Source organism: Natrix helvetica, assembly GCF_964273705.1.
Source record: "Natrix helvetica genome assembly, chromosome: 3".
In the NCBI taxonomy this organism is placed as follows: Eukaryota; Metazoa; Chordata; class Lepidosauria; order Squamata; family Natricidae; genus Natrix; species Natrix helvetica.
Window position 1 is genome coordinate 99,447,631 of NC_138549.1, and position 15,388 is coordinate 99,463,018.

The following is a 15,388-nucleotide window of genomic DNA, read 5'->3' on the forward strand; positions in this document are numbered from 1 at the left end:
TAAAAAGTCCATCCATAGAAAACAAACAAAATTAAAGTGGAAAAGATAACACAATAGTTTTAAACCAGGGTTAATTCGCCACTTGCTGCCTTCTGTCTTCAATTTTATTTTAACTCTAAATCTTTTGGGTTTTCTCTTTTCTAATAATAAAGATTTTTCTCACCATTTTGACACACTGTCTCTCCTATTCTGCTTCCATTTCAGAGGCTTGTCTCAACCTTCTGGAGCCATTTTGGCTGCTTCTCTTGTAGCCAGCAAAAAGAGCTTTCCCTGGATCGATCAGAGACTTTGCGATGCCCCTGAGATCAGCAGGACAGATGCCCTTCTCTATCACCGTTCCTTCAGAATGGTTTAGATCCAAAAAGGATTGTCCAGCAACAGAGATATCGACAGCAATCCTGGAGCCCCAAGTTTGCATGTCCTGTAATAGTGACATCAAGCCCTGCTTGGGACAACTCTTGATGGCATTTGTTTTTGCTTCAGAGGAGGAAGTAAACTTACTAGAGCCCTATCATTTTTGCTGATTCTTTTTGTTAGACCAAATGTGATTTTTGAACTTCAATCAAGTATGAGGGATAAGATTGTTTTACAGGAACCTACAAAAAAAGGTAGTACAGAGAAGCCAAGTCTTATCTACTTCTGCCTAACTGATCTAACTGATATTTAATGGATGGCAGTGGTTTTTTTGCAGGTGTTGTGGTCCGCCAGCAGAACTGGCAGCAGAATCGCACAATGAGGAGGTTGGGGAGGAACATGGACCAGTCCTGGATGCTGGGAAAGGCTGAGACAAGGGCTCTGTGTCAGAGACAGAAATGGAGCCAAGGCCGTCTGGCAGTTCTCAACTGCCCCGCCAACAGCCAGCAGAGCTGGCAGCAGAGTCACACAATGAGGAGGTTGGGGAGGAACATGGGTCAGTCCTGGAGGCTGGGGAAGACTCGAACAATGGCTCTATGGTGGAGGCAGAAATGGGGCCAAGGCCATCTGGCAGTTCTCAATTGCCTTCGGAGCTAGACAGCAGTGAGGCAGAGCCTGTTCCCAGTGAGCACATGTACAGAGCTGCCAGAAGGAAAAAAAACAGCTCAGAAATCAGGATCAACTTGGGAATATGGCCACAGGTGGACGGTGAATGGCCCCTCCCATAGGAAATAAAAGAGGAGTGAAAGAGGAGTGGGCTTTTTCAGGAAACAATTCATTTGTTAATTCATTCATTTCAGGAGTATGAAGATCTGTCCGTGAATCTCAGCTACTCTGTGCCCAGTCTTTCCTTGCACAGCACTATGTTTGGAAAATATTTACATGGCAGCTTTCCAAACTAGATAAGGTCTGTGGTCATAAATTCACTTTGAAATACTGTTTACCAGGCCTTTGCTGAATGTGAATGAGAGGAATTCACATTCATCTAATAAAAGAGGTTTTGTTGGGACCAGGAATCTGCCTTGTGCTTTTTAGGGAAGCCTAGGTCAGAACAGTGGGTACCATATTGTCAAAATAATTTGCCTACTATTGGGCCATGGTTACATTACAATTTTATTTAAAAAATGTATCCCTCAACATTCATAGATTAGCAAGCCAAATTACACAGGCACCATCAACATAACCAGCAATATTTGTAGATTACCCCTAGAAGAGAATATTTGTAGCTCAGATTTGAACCATGGGGTCCTTGGTGCTCTTAGAGAGTGGTTGCTTTCTTGCAAATTTTTCATTACCCAACTAGCTAATATCAGCAGGGCATTGATGAGATTACCTCTCAGCAATACCTCTCTTGCACAGTTTTTAAGCATGAATTAATAGGGACCTTGATATATATTTTGTTTTATTTTGCAGAGGTAAAGAACACATCTAGGATAGGGATAAAAGAGGGTGCAGATCAAAAAATCAAATAATGATCACTCTTGCTTATTCCTATCGCTTGTTATGTGTGTGTTTGATTCCATTGTCCCCTTTCCATCTGAAAAAAAAAAAATCAAAATTGCCCATTTTTCTGATACTATAAAAAAAACTGCATGGGGATGATGAGATTATAACTGCAGCTAACAGGGCAGTTATGTTTTCTTGTCTAGAATAAAAGAAAGCTTATTATACTTATTAGGAAGTCCTTGAATAGATTTGCTCCATAGAATGAGAGCTGAAAGCTATGGACAGGCGAGGTCTCACAGATTCTATTGCATACAGCTTCAGTATTGCTAAAATTGCCATCACTTTCATCTACCCAAAGGAAAAAAAAAGAGATATTTGGAGGCAGGATTTCATGCCTGAAAGAAAGCAGATTGTTCTAACGTCAGCCTTCTATAAACATATTTTTACAGCATTTCTCTGCCTACCTTTTTGTTGGGAATGCCATATTCATTATCTGCTTTTTGCAGCCTGTATCTGCCAATATTGTTAATAATTGCCTTGCCCTGCTTCCTAGTAAGTAAAGAAAATGAAAATAGAAAGAGTGGGGAGGGGGGGAATGAATATGACTGTAGGCGTCTGAAAGATTTCATGTGTTTTTAAAACATTCAAATCCCACACCTAATATTATGGGTTCTTTAAAGATAGTGATAGAAAGCAAAAGGCGATTACAGCATAATCTTGCCTGTCTTTACCAATGTTTCAAGCTTTATTCCCCCAATCTAAAATTTCAATACTTTGATATTCTCAACATGTAGAATCAGGTAACTCGGTTGACAGAGGATGGCTTTGAGAAATACAAGTAATAATGCCTTTTCCTCTTTTCTCTTTTATTTAAATGCTACCTCAGACCTTTTATTTTCCCGATGTGTACATATTTTCTGTACACTTCATCTTGCTAGTAAGAACGCCTAGAGGGCTTTCTGTTTTTACTGCTGGTGGAACAAAGCACTGTCTCTATTTTCCTCCCCTCTAATTTATTTGATGCTGGAATGCTGTGGCTTATTTTATTTTTTTTAATAAAGAAAACTTGAAAGAAAATTAAGTGCGTTAAAGCAGATATAAATTTGTTGGATTTTTATTTTTACCTCCGTCTTTCTGTAACAAAGCAATTAACAGAGCCTGCCTATCCAGCATGATGGGTGACACTTTCAATACATAAAGAAATGCAGGCGCAGCAAACCTAAATTACCTTTGATAAGAAACAATGGGGAGCTATCTCTCGTGGCTTAATAAGCAACAAAGGTTTTTTTAGAATTAACATGAAGATTCAAAAGGCTTTTTATTTATGACTTGCTAAAAGTTCTTCAAATTTTGGAGGCGTAATAAAACAACACTGGATGTTTTGGGAGCAATTTGTGCCAGGGGACATCATCTGAATTATTTATTTATTTATCTATTTCACATATGTGCTGCCACCCCCTCCCTTGTTCTGACCTAGGCTTCCTTAACAAGCATGAAGCAGAGTCTTGATCCTGGAAAAACCTTTTATGTACATGACTGTGGATTCCTTTCATTCACAGTCAGCAAGGCTTGGCAAACAGTCTTTCAGAGGAATATTTATCAACACAAACCTTATCTCGTTTGGCAAGCTGCCAGATAACTAGTTTCCAAATGCAGGGCCAGGCAACACTTGGCATAGTTTCTTATAGTCACAAACAGAACTTTCCACTCTTGAAATGACCAAAGCAACTAATTGTTTCTTGCAAAAGCCCACTTCCCATTTGCTCCTCTTTTGTTTCCTATGGGAGGGGCCAATCACCTCTAAGTTGTGGCTTTACTCCCAAGTTGACTCTGCTTTCTTAGTTGTTCTTGTCTTGTGGCAGCTCTGTGAATGCGCACACTGGGAACAGGCTCCAGCTGTTCCTCTGCCTCACTGCTCTCTAGCTCCCTCTCTGCCTCCAATGCTCGTCTAAGCTTCCCTCAGTCCCCAGGACTGGCCCACGTTCCTCCCCAACCTCCTCACTGTTCGACTCTGCTGCCAGCTCCGCTAGCCGCCGGTGGGCCACAACACCCCTCTCTGTCTCTCTCACACACACACATACACATGTGGAGGAGGTATGAGTCTTTATTGAAGATTCCAACTCTGAATTAATATTTCTCAGAAATTCCCTTTGCCAACAAACAGAACACCCTGAAGGAGTTCAAGACAAGGCAACTCCACTGTGTCAAGATGAGTTCACAAATCCAAGGCAAGTCCACAAGACAAAGAGTAAGTCCAAGAAGTAGGGCCAAGTCCACAATGTCAAAGTAAATCAACAGGGCAGATACAATTCAGAATCCATGAAACATGATCCGAAGTCCAAAACAAGAATCATAAGAACGAGAGCACACATAGTAAGGAAACTGGCACATTGATCCGAGCATAGTTCCCCTCCTTCCACTGTGCTAAATAGCCAACTTCTGGTGCTGTCTTGAGAGTATTCAGGCTGATCTCTATTGCTTCTGCTTTTTCTCTACCCTATGTGATCTCGGATCAGGTGGAGAAGGTGGTTCCTTTTCTTCATTGCTGACTGGTTGCAGCTACAAGCTCCACCCACCTAAGGTCTCAGGTCTGTCATAATGCAGTTGTGCCTCACTATCCCACTTTCAGCTGGCTGCTCATCTTGTTGGTCTTCCTGCGGCTGCTCCACCTCTCTTGGACTCACAGCCCCTGGCTTGGAGCCATTGGCCACTCCCTTCCTGAAGTGCCAGGGACCAGCTCATCCTTTACCTTTACCTTTTACCTTTTATTTCGATTTTTATACCGCCCCCTCTCCCCAAAGGGACTCCTCCAAACTAACATCTGGAGATGTTATCCTCCTCCAAACTAACATCTGGAGAGACATCTGGGAAAGTGTCCAAGGAAGTCATCACATCATATTTCTTAACCACTCAACTGCCTTTGACTGGTGTGCAATATAAATAAAATTAATATTAAAATCAAAATTAATTTAAGATTATTTTTTTAATTATAAAAATAACATTGTAAAATTTCAAAGGATTAAAAATTCCAAGATTGGGGGGGGGGGGGTAGAAGTTGTTAATAGAGAAAGGAGAATGGTTTACAAAGGGCCAGGCAGCCCCATTATTGTGTGGGTCTCTGTGTCTCCTACGCAACACCACACAACCAAGTTTTGACCCCTTTGTGGAAGGCTAGGAGACTGGAGGCTTTTCGCACCTCTGAAGGTAGGATGTTGCATGATGCAGTGGAAACACTCTTCCTTGATCCCACAGGTAGAAATTCTTTGAAACAAGTGGAACTCTTTTCATTCTTTTTTTAAAAGTCCACTTGCATATCCCAATATTTATTTCATTATATTTGCATAGCTATTATTCCTTCAACTGGACTATGTTTTTTGGCAGACAAAGTTGCTTTCCCATCATATAAACGCTCCTACAGGGAGAGGTGGAGTAACATATGAGGTTCTACCTAGGATTTAGGATCCTTTCTGGTACAACCTATTAGCTAGAGTGCAACGTTAATCTATTAACTTAAGCAAAGGATTTCTGTGAGAGGTTTAACTGCACAAGTAGATACCAAGTCAAATTTTGGAACTCTTAGAAACCACCAAGAAAGTGAATAAATGGATATGAAATTGTCAAGAAATTTCAAGGACTTCCTCATTCATTTGTGTTAACTACAGGGGTGGGATTCAGCCGGTTCGGATGAACCAGTAGTTCCAGTGAGCAGTTGGCCCCACCCACCCACCACTACCCTTTCCTATTCTATATTTCCCCTGGTTTTGTAGCTCAGCTGATTCGAGCAGCATAGCGGATTGCCACGGATCAGCTGTTTTACTCACTGGTACTGACATGGGAGGTTAGTTTTTAAGCTTAAAATGGGTGTTTTTAAAATGCTGCGCACGAACGCAAAACATGCATTAGGTGCACAAGTGTGCAAAGTGCACAAAGCATACACTCTCCGAACCGGTTGTTAAACTGGTTGCATCCCACCATTGGTTAGCTATCTCTGTCTTTTCCAGCAAAATCAATGGTACTTTGTAAATGGATACAGGTAACATATGTAACTCCCCCTACAATTTTATGAAATCAAAGCCAAACATAGAACTGTCTATCTAATATGCACACACACACAAAGAAAATAACTATGATGTTTGGGGTATGAAACACTTATTTCACTTTTGAAGCCAATTATAAAACAAGTTTACTCACATTGATCATAAAATACATCCAATTACAGTGAGTCTACTATATATCTATATAATCCAAGGACATATGCCAAAAGAGGGGATAGACTCAGATCACTTTTATAATGGACATGTTGTAAAATATGTAGACATATTCTTTTTAATTAAGTTAAAAACAAATTATTTATGTATAATGAATTTGGACCAATGGGTATACCTATATACTGAGAGGCAATGCAACTGAGTGAGTAAAACAATTTAAATCCAGTTTCAAAACCTTTGTCAAAGTCTAATTCATTTTTAGCAAAGATTGCTACTTTATACAACAAAGATCAGGTTTGAGGATAACCAGAAGAAACTATGAATCTTTTTTTTGTAAGTGTACTGAAAGGAGAGATAAAAATATTGAAATAAAATAATTTTATGGTGAACTGCAGCTAATTATGAAACATATAATACAAATGGATTTTATAAGGATACCTCCCAATATTGAAGGGAAAAGATAAACTATATATACACACTCCTTAATATTCAACAATGAGTAGAACAATAGATAATCTCTTATTAACTGTCTGTCTTTCTTTAATCAACATGAAATTAATTTCATCATTTTGTGCCAAGTTTCAATAAAGTTATTTTGTAATAACTACTGTAAATTACAGTAGTTATTAAGTACAGATTAGAATTCTGAATATTTTGGGATAATTTTGCATCACGTTAAACATATACATTTAATTAGATCTACAAACTTATGGAAAGCTTATATAAGGTACATTTTAGTAGATCTATTCATTATAATCTTTGGTTAAATTGAGCTTTGAAACTGAATGAGAGTTTCTTAGATTCATACACAAATTGGACGTCTCTTAGTAAAAAAAAAAATATTGATTGTGCTGTGCAGACTCTGTAATGTATGTCTGATAACTGATACATTTTCATCATCACCAATGGCTATTGTTAAAGTAACACAGTGTATGTCAATCAATCTTGTGATGGTGGCTGTCATGACATTCAGTGCAGTTGTCTTTACTAGAAATTCCTTGCCCCTCACATCCTTGGTACTGTTTTTATTTTGCAATAATAGATACAAAGCATGCTGGGAAGGAAAAGGGTAGAATGTGGGATAAAAATTGTTCGAAATCTATTGGACATGCATAATTCAGTCACTTGGTGATTGCCCAAGATGTTCCCTTTCTGTAAAATCCACAAGGTTTGATTGATGTAAACATTCACATCTAATGTATTTGGCAAGTTTACAGATTAATTCTCTAGAGAAGCGCCTACCATAGAGAACCCTGCCCTTACCAGTTAACAAAAACAAAATGCTTCCTCCTTTCCATACAGAGACTGAGACAGGCAATAACGCTCTCTCTCTCTCTCTCTCTCTCTCTCTCTCTCTCTCTCTCTCTCTCTCTCTCTCTCTCTGTGTGTGTGTGTGTGTGTGTGTGTGTGTTCCAGCATAACTCTGGAACGCCTCAAGCAATTTCAATCAAACTTAGTACATAGATGACTTACTCTCTGGAAAAAAAAATACTGACAGATAAGACACCCCTAATACCATTCTGTAAAGCTACAGCCTGTTGTGCCTTAAAATGGCTTCTTCTGTACAGTGCAGTGGAGTTGCCATGGTAATGGCTTCACAGTACTCCACAAGGGGACTCTCTCTGGTAAGGGGAAAACTAAATTATACTCCTGAAAGAAGGAAGGGAAGCAGCTATGAAAATTGGACACAGTTTTTTTGTTTTACTAGGTGATAATCAGGCATTTATTTATAGGGGGAAAATTCCGGACCAAAACGTAATTTCTAATGTTGTATATACCTAAACTGAAATTTAATTTGCTATCAGTAAGAGCTCTAGTTAACATTGGCTACGTAGTAACCTTTAGGGGAGATAAATGTATTATAGAAAAAGAAGGTAATAGGATTATTGCAAAATTAACAAATGGTTTATATATTATAACTGATGACCATACTGCTAACTCAGTGTATGATAATGTGAAGCCACATGATGAATGCATACATCTGCTACATAGGCATATGGGGCACATTAATTTCAAAATGCTGCAACAAACTGTAAAGTTGTCAGAGGGAGTAAAATTAAAACCTTGCAGTAAGTATTTAAATTGTAATGTATGTAGTAAGGAAAAGAGCAGGGTTACTCCAGCAAACAAATATAATGGGTTTAAAACGAAGGAACTTTTGGAAGTTGTTTTTGCTGATCTAATTGGACCTGTAAAACCCAGTTTGGGAGGTGCCTGTTATGTTTTGAGTATCATGGATCATTACTCAAGATATGGTTTCTGCTACTTAATGAAGGACAAGACAGAAACATTTCAACAATTTTTTAATTGGTTAAGATTTGCGGAAAGAAAGATAAAAGCCAAGGTTATTACTGTAGTTACTGATAATGGGATGGAGTTTACAAATTATAAGTTCCAACCTATGTTAAAAACAGCTGGTATTGAGCATAAATGTTCTGCTCCTTATAGACCTCAACATAATTCGTTTGTAGAATGAAGGGGGCAAACGTTACAAGCTATGACTAGAACCATGTTATCCGATTCAGGATTGCCTGAAACACCATGGGGTGAAGCCATGATGTGTGCTAATGGAGATCAACACTGGGTCATCACTGACCATCATACCATGGTCTACCCTGAAGCAGGCTATCCCTAGCCTAAAGAAGCAGCATCTTTGCACCCCTGACATCCACCTACACAACTACCAGGGAAACCGGGTCCCCATCGTGGGCCATGGCACCTTGGTTTCCAAGCTCTGGGCCTAGAGGTGACTGGTATCAACGCCTTGAAAGACAATGGCACTGAAGCTATCTTTAAGGAGTTCGAGGACGTCTTCAGCACCAGTCTGGATAAGTATGTGGGGACTCCAATTTCCTTTAGTTTGGACCCCAACATTTACTGAACAACGTTGTAAATGCTTCTACTGGAGAGGTACCATTTACTAGTTGGCATGGTAGGAAACCTGATTTGAGCTACTTGCACACATTTGGAGTTCCTGCATTGGTGAATATTCCAGCACAAATTAGATTAAAGGGACAACATAGAGCTAGGAAATTATTTTTTGTTGGTTATAACTCAAACCATAGATCTTATAGGTTCTGAGAACTAGGGACAATTAAGATCTATCACAGTGCAAATGCGAAGTTTTTAGAGCATTTTGTTTGGGACAAACTGGAAATAAACAACGATGTAGTGCTTGAAACCCAGGTTTTTCCTAGTGGTAAAACAGAGAAACCAGATATAAGGATTAAGGAGGAAGTGCAAAGTAAGGATGAAGTGAAAAGTCAGGATGAGTTAGAAGAACGGGAACAGACGCAACAAGAGAGTCCAATAGTGAGCCCTGAGTTACCCAGAAGGTCAACCCGTGTAACACGGACACCTGATAGGTATCAGGCATCTGTTACATGTAAGGTGGATAAGGTACCTGCTGCATACCATGAGCTGACTACGTATCCAACTGAGGATAAAAAGGTAGGGTAAGCTGAAATGAATAGAGTGATTAAGTCATTGCAGGATTTGGGAGTGCTTGACATGACTGATTTACCTTCAAGTAAATATGCAAGGGGACTCAAACGGGTATATAAGCGTAAAACTGGTGTGAATGGGAATTATGTAAACCATTAGAATTTGGTAGAAATTGGTAGATAGAAATTATGTAAACCCCGATGAGTTAGATGATATTGATATAAAAGGTTCTATGTTTGACAAGGGATGCATTATGCATTGTATCTTGAACCTACATTATGTACAGTATTGTGTGTTAAAGAAAAACATAAACAACGTTGTGATGTTTATGGACTGAGAATGTGAAGTTGTGTGTAAATACATTGACAACCCAAGAGGGGAGAATGTTAGGGATGTAACCCTAGGCTTGGCTTGGCAATGTATATAAGCTATGATTACTTTACTGTTACTTTATATATCTCAAGAGATGCAATTGGTTTATTACCTCAAGCAGCCATAAGATGGAGCCAGAATGACTGTTAGCTCTCTGTTTTGTTAGATGCTGGTCGGTGTATTGTGAGGCATTGTAGTTTGCTACTGTTAGCTATATTTTGTATGTTAGACTGACTATTTTGATAACTGAATGACTGAACCGTGTATGACTTGGACTGTTAACCGGACTCTGAATACCTCTATATTTCTACATAGTAAACTACTATATTTTATACTATTCAGTGTCTCTGTATGCTGGTTTGTGCGTGTTATTCCATATCACTCTCATTACGCTTCTCTGCATACTCACTCTCCTAATGGGGAGCTTAATTACTTAACAGAGACCATGCCAGATCAGCTTGCCATTTCCACAATGCAACCTGCCAGTGTTGCGAGCAAAGGGGCACATCGCCAAGGTGTGCCAGAGCGAATTGCCTGCCACTGCCTGGCAGCCTAGAAACGCACCAAACCTCCAACAGAGGCCAAACCAAGGGGCCTGGCAGAAGCCACCATGGCACTCAGAGGACGACAATAGAATTCCGAAAAAAATAAGAGATAAGAGGAGGAAGTATTCCTCCTTATCAAAGAAATTATATAACAAAGGAGTTTGGTTTAGATGGTTATTGCCAGAAGGAGTGTTGATCTTCTGGGAGGGAAACAAAATTAGAATCAATACAGTTGCGGAGGCAGAGGCCTTCATTAAAAAACATAGTGCCCTCCTAGAGGATGAAATTATAAGAGGTAGTAAAAAAGGTGACAATACACAAGATATAAAGGAGGGAGGGGCTGTGGCTCCGCCAGAGGACCGGGAGGAGGGAGCAATATTGAAAAGACTCAGGTCACAAAAATAAATGTATTTGAAATATCATTGTAATTGTTGATATATTCGAAAGTGGCAAAAGAGATGATTGAACATATGGTTGATACAATGTATAACAAGATGCTGTTTCTGCTTATCTTTTATCTTTTGGTTTTTTTTCTCTGTAAAAGTTGTGAGATTTAGAGAGATTTCTACTCCAGCACAATGTAGCTGCCAAATTTTTTTGTATATCCACCGACCCTTTCCTATAAATGTTTAAAAACCAATAAAATTCTTTTTTAAAAAAGGGCGACAATAGAGTCACCTACCACATATCAATCAGCCAAGTCTGCACCAATTGGCCAAAAAAGCTGAAGGTCACATTCCTCATCGTGGACTCTTCATGTGAGATGGAGATCAACACTGGGTCATCACTGACCATCATACCATGGTCTACCCTGAAGCAGGCTATCCCTAGCCTAAAGAAGAAGCATCTTCGCACCCCTGACATCCACCTACCTGACTACCAGGGAAACCGGGTCCCCATCGTGGGCCAAGGCAACTTCCAGGTGAAGTTCAAGCAAACTCCCAGTGACAGTGGTCAGCGGCAACCTGCACAGCCTCCTAGGGCTAGATTTGTTCCAAGCCCTGGGCCTAGAGGTGACTGGTATCAACACCTTGAAAGACGATGGCGCTGAAGCTATCTTTAAGGAGTTCAAGGACGTCTTTGGCACCGGTCTGGGTAACTATGTGGGGACTCCAATTTCCTTTAGTTTGGACCCCAACATAGCCCCAATAAGGCTAAAACCCAGGAGACTACCTTTTGCTCTCCAGCCAAAATTGACAGGGAAATTGACAAGCTCGTAGGCCAAGGAATCCTAGAGCCGGTTGATCACGCACGCTGGGAGACCCCTATAGTGACACCTGTCAAATCTGATGGGGTGAGCCACATCTGTGAGGATTACAAGTGCACAATATATAAAGCACTACAACAGAGCGCCTGCCCTGTACCCATTGTACAGCACCTCCTTCATTCATTAGGCCCTGGAAAAATGTTCGCTAAATTGGACATGGTGCAGGCATATCAACAATTGCCTGTAGATGGCGCTACAGCGGAGGCCCAAACCATTGTGACGCACAGGGGTTCATTCAAATGTCACCGCCTGCAATTCGGTGTTAGTATCACCCCTTGACTGTTCCAAAGCATCATGGAACGGCTAACCCTAACCCTAACCCCTATTTCGATGACATTTTGGTATCGGCTGCAAACGTGGCACAACTTTTAAAATGTGTATGAACAGTTTTGGCTTGAATTAGAGACAAAGGCCTCCGTCTCAAAAAAGAGAAATGCCAAATTAACGTGCCAAGGGTTGAATTCCTAGGGTACCTAATCGACGGCTCTGGGATTCACCCCACCACACAAACAATCAAAGCAATTCAGGATGCCCCCACACCTCACAATCAAACCGAGCTGCAGGAGTTCCTTTGGCTCCTTAATTTCTACAGTGTCTTTCTTAAACAGAAAGCTACCGTTGCTGAGCCCTTACACTGTCTCCTGGCTAAGAACACGAAGTGGTCCTAGGGCAAAGCTGAGGCAGCTGCATTTGCCATGGTAAAACGACTCCTGTCAGCGGATTCCTTCCTGGTACAGTACAGTACAGCCAGACCCTGCCGTTGGTGCTGACCTGCGATGCTTCCCCGTTTGGTGTCGGTGCCGTCCTCAGCCACCGCATGCCCAAAGGAACCAAAGCCCCTGTTGCAATTTACTCCAGGACCTTGTCCGCTGCAGAGCGGAACTACAGCCAGCTGGACCGTGAGGCTTTGGCTGCAGTGGCTAGAGTAAAGAGGTTCCATGAGTATCTTTATAGCCAGGACTTTGAACTGGTTATGGACCACAAGCCATTGTTGGGCTTACTGGCTGGGGACCGACCTACCCCAGTGTCATTATCACCCCGCATGACCAGATGGACCATTTTCCTAGCTGCCTACTCCTACCATCTCATCCACTGACCAGGCTCCGCTTTGGGGCACACTGATGCTCTCAGCCACTGTCCGCTGCCTGAACTTCTTGCTGACCCTACCCCTGAGATGCCAGTCCTCCTCATTGACTGCCTTGAGACTGGGCCTGTCTCGTCCAGTGACGTTGCCCGTCACTCTGCAAAGAACTCCACCATTAAGCAAAATTTGAACTGGGTGTGGAGGGGTTGGCCCAAGGGGCCTGTTTGGGCTGATTTCAAAATGTATATTGCCAAACGCGATGAGTTATTGGTTGTAAATGGCTGTTTACTGTGGGGGGACCGGGTTGTTGTTCCACCCAAACTGCGCATTGCAGTATTAGAGGCTTTACATGTAGGGTATCCTGGAATTGTCAGGATGAAGTCTTTGGCTACGAGTTACATGTTGTGGCCTAACATGGACAGGGAAATCGAAGAATGGGTGGCTACCTGCACACTGTGCCAAGAGTCCAGACCAGCTCCCCCCGAGGCACCCACTAAGGAGTGGGAGCAGCCTCAAGCCCCATGGTCTATGGTGCACATTGACTTTGCTGGCCCTGTTCACGGCCAGACATTTCTCATAGTTGTGGATGCCTACTCGAAATGGTTAGAGGTAGTCCTGATGACCTCCACTATGGCAGAAGCGTTCATCAAGGTGCTATGGAGACTTTTCTCCACACAAGGCCTGCCCAACATCTTGGTCTCTGACAACGGGCCCCAATTCACAGCCATGTAATTTGAGACCTTCCTAGCAGCTCAGGGAATCAGGCATGCCTTGGTCGTGCCATTCTGTCCGGCCTCCAATGGTCAGGCAGAGAGAATGGTGAGATCTACAAAAGAGGCCCTCTCTAGGATGGGCCTTGGAGATTGGCAAACATGGGTTGACCACTATTTGCTAATTCAGCACATCACACCCAGTGCCACTACAGGGAGAAGCCCCTCCAAGCTTCTTCTGGGTCGCCGGCTAAGGTCCCACTTAGACCGGCTACACCCCAATTATTCTGCCTCATTGCCCCAGACTCCACAAGCAAGATTTGGACATTTAGCGTAGGGGATTCAGTATACACCACAACTACGCCGGGGAAATCTGTGGATTCCTGCCACAGTGATAGGCATCACCTGCCCTCGCTCTTACCTCCTAGAGCTTGAGGACGGTAGGAATTGGAGAAGGCATATTGACCAACTCTGTGGCCGCTTCTCCAACTCCACTCTTAGACAACCAGGGGTAACTCCTGCACGAGTTAGCCAAAGCCCTACCCAAATAGAACAAACACTCACTCCTTCCATGGCCAGCTCAAGCCCAAGGGTACCGGGAAACTTATCTGGTTTTGTTGCAGGCCCGCAGCGAGCTCCGAGCGAACCGGCTCTAGAAGCTCCAGCCGTGGCCTGTGAAAGGTTCCAGGAGCTTCCACCAAGCGGAGCTGCAGAGCAAATAGGTCTGTCTGACCTGTCCAAGGAAAACCCTTCTACTGAACTGCGCAGATCAGGCAGAGCTACCCCAAATCCCACCTACCTGCTTGACTACGTAACTAGTAGGATTGTTCCATACAAGAGGGCAGGGGTGTTAGATACTTGTTCTGACTACAGTGGTTTCCACCAAGGTCCTCTGTTCCGGCAGGAACAGAGGTTTAATCCTATTGGTCGAAGGGTCTGACAACTCCCTCTAAAAGGGATGCTGTCAGACTCAACCTTTGCTGAATTGTTCTCACTTGTACTTAATAAAGAACTGTTGTTACCTTAAGCCTGTGTGTGCCTATCCATTACCCAATCTAACACTTATCTTTATCTATAAATATAGAATTGTTTCAACAGCACTGTATGTGTTGTGATTCAAAAACCATAAATTCAAATTCCCCAGCCATTCCAGAATTTCTTTGCAAATATTTGATCAACCAGGACTGAATTACTATTGGAATATTCACAAAACACTGTGTTTCCGATTGAATTCCAATAGTGTTCAAATGTCACTCCATAATTTGTTTTAAGATTGCACCCAAGGCTCCTATTTCTATTAGTGCTATCTTTGTTTTCTTTTTCCACAGTCATACTTTTTTTTTAGGTTTTTGTATTCTCTGATTTTCTCCATTTCTTTTTCTTTTATTCTACTGTCTCCAGACGTTGCAATCTCTATTCCCCTAGACATTTTTGCCTTTCTTATGTTAAGTCTGAGGTATTGTGGGAGATAGATGTTTGGCTGTTTGAATTTTAAAGTCCAAAGCATTTTAGCATGTTCATTTTCTATTACTTTCTCTATTTTATAGACCTACTAGAGCCTCGGTGGCACAGTGGTTAGAGGGCAGTACTGCAAGCCACTTCTGCTGACTATTGGCTGCCTGCAATTTGGCAGTTCATATTCTATCAGGTTCAAGATTGACTCAGTCTTCCATCCCTCTGAGGTGGGTAAAATGAGGACCCAGATTGTTGGAGTCAATATGCTCAGTAAAACCACTTAGAGAGGACTGTAAAGTACTATAAAGTGGTATATAAGTCTAAGTGCTACTGCTATTGCTGTCAGTTCTTTCTTGCAGGAAAGTGGTATTCCTTGCAGATATCCCAATGCACCATTGTTGCTACTTTATCATGCCGCTGTTTATAATCAGTTTATGCAATCT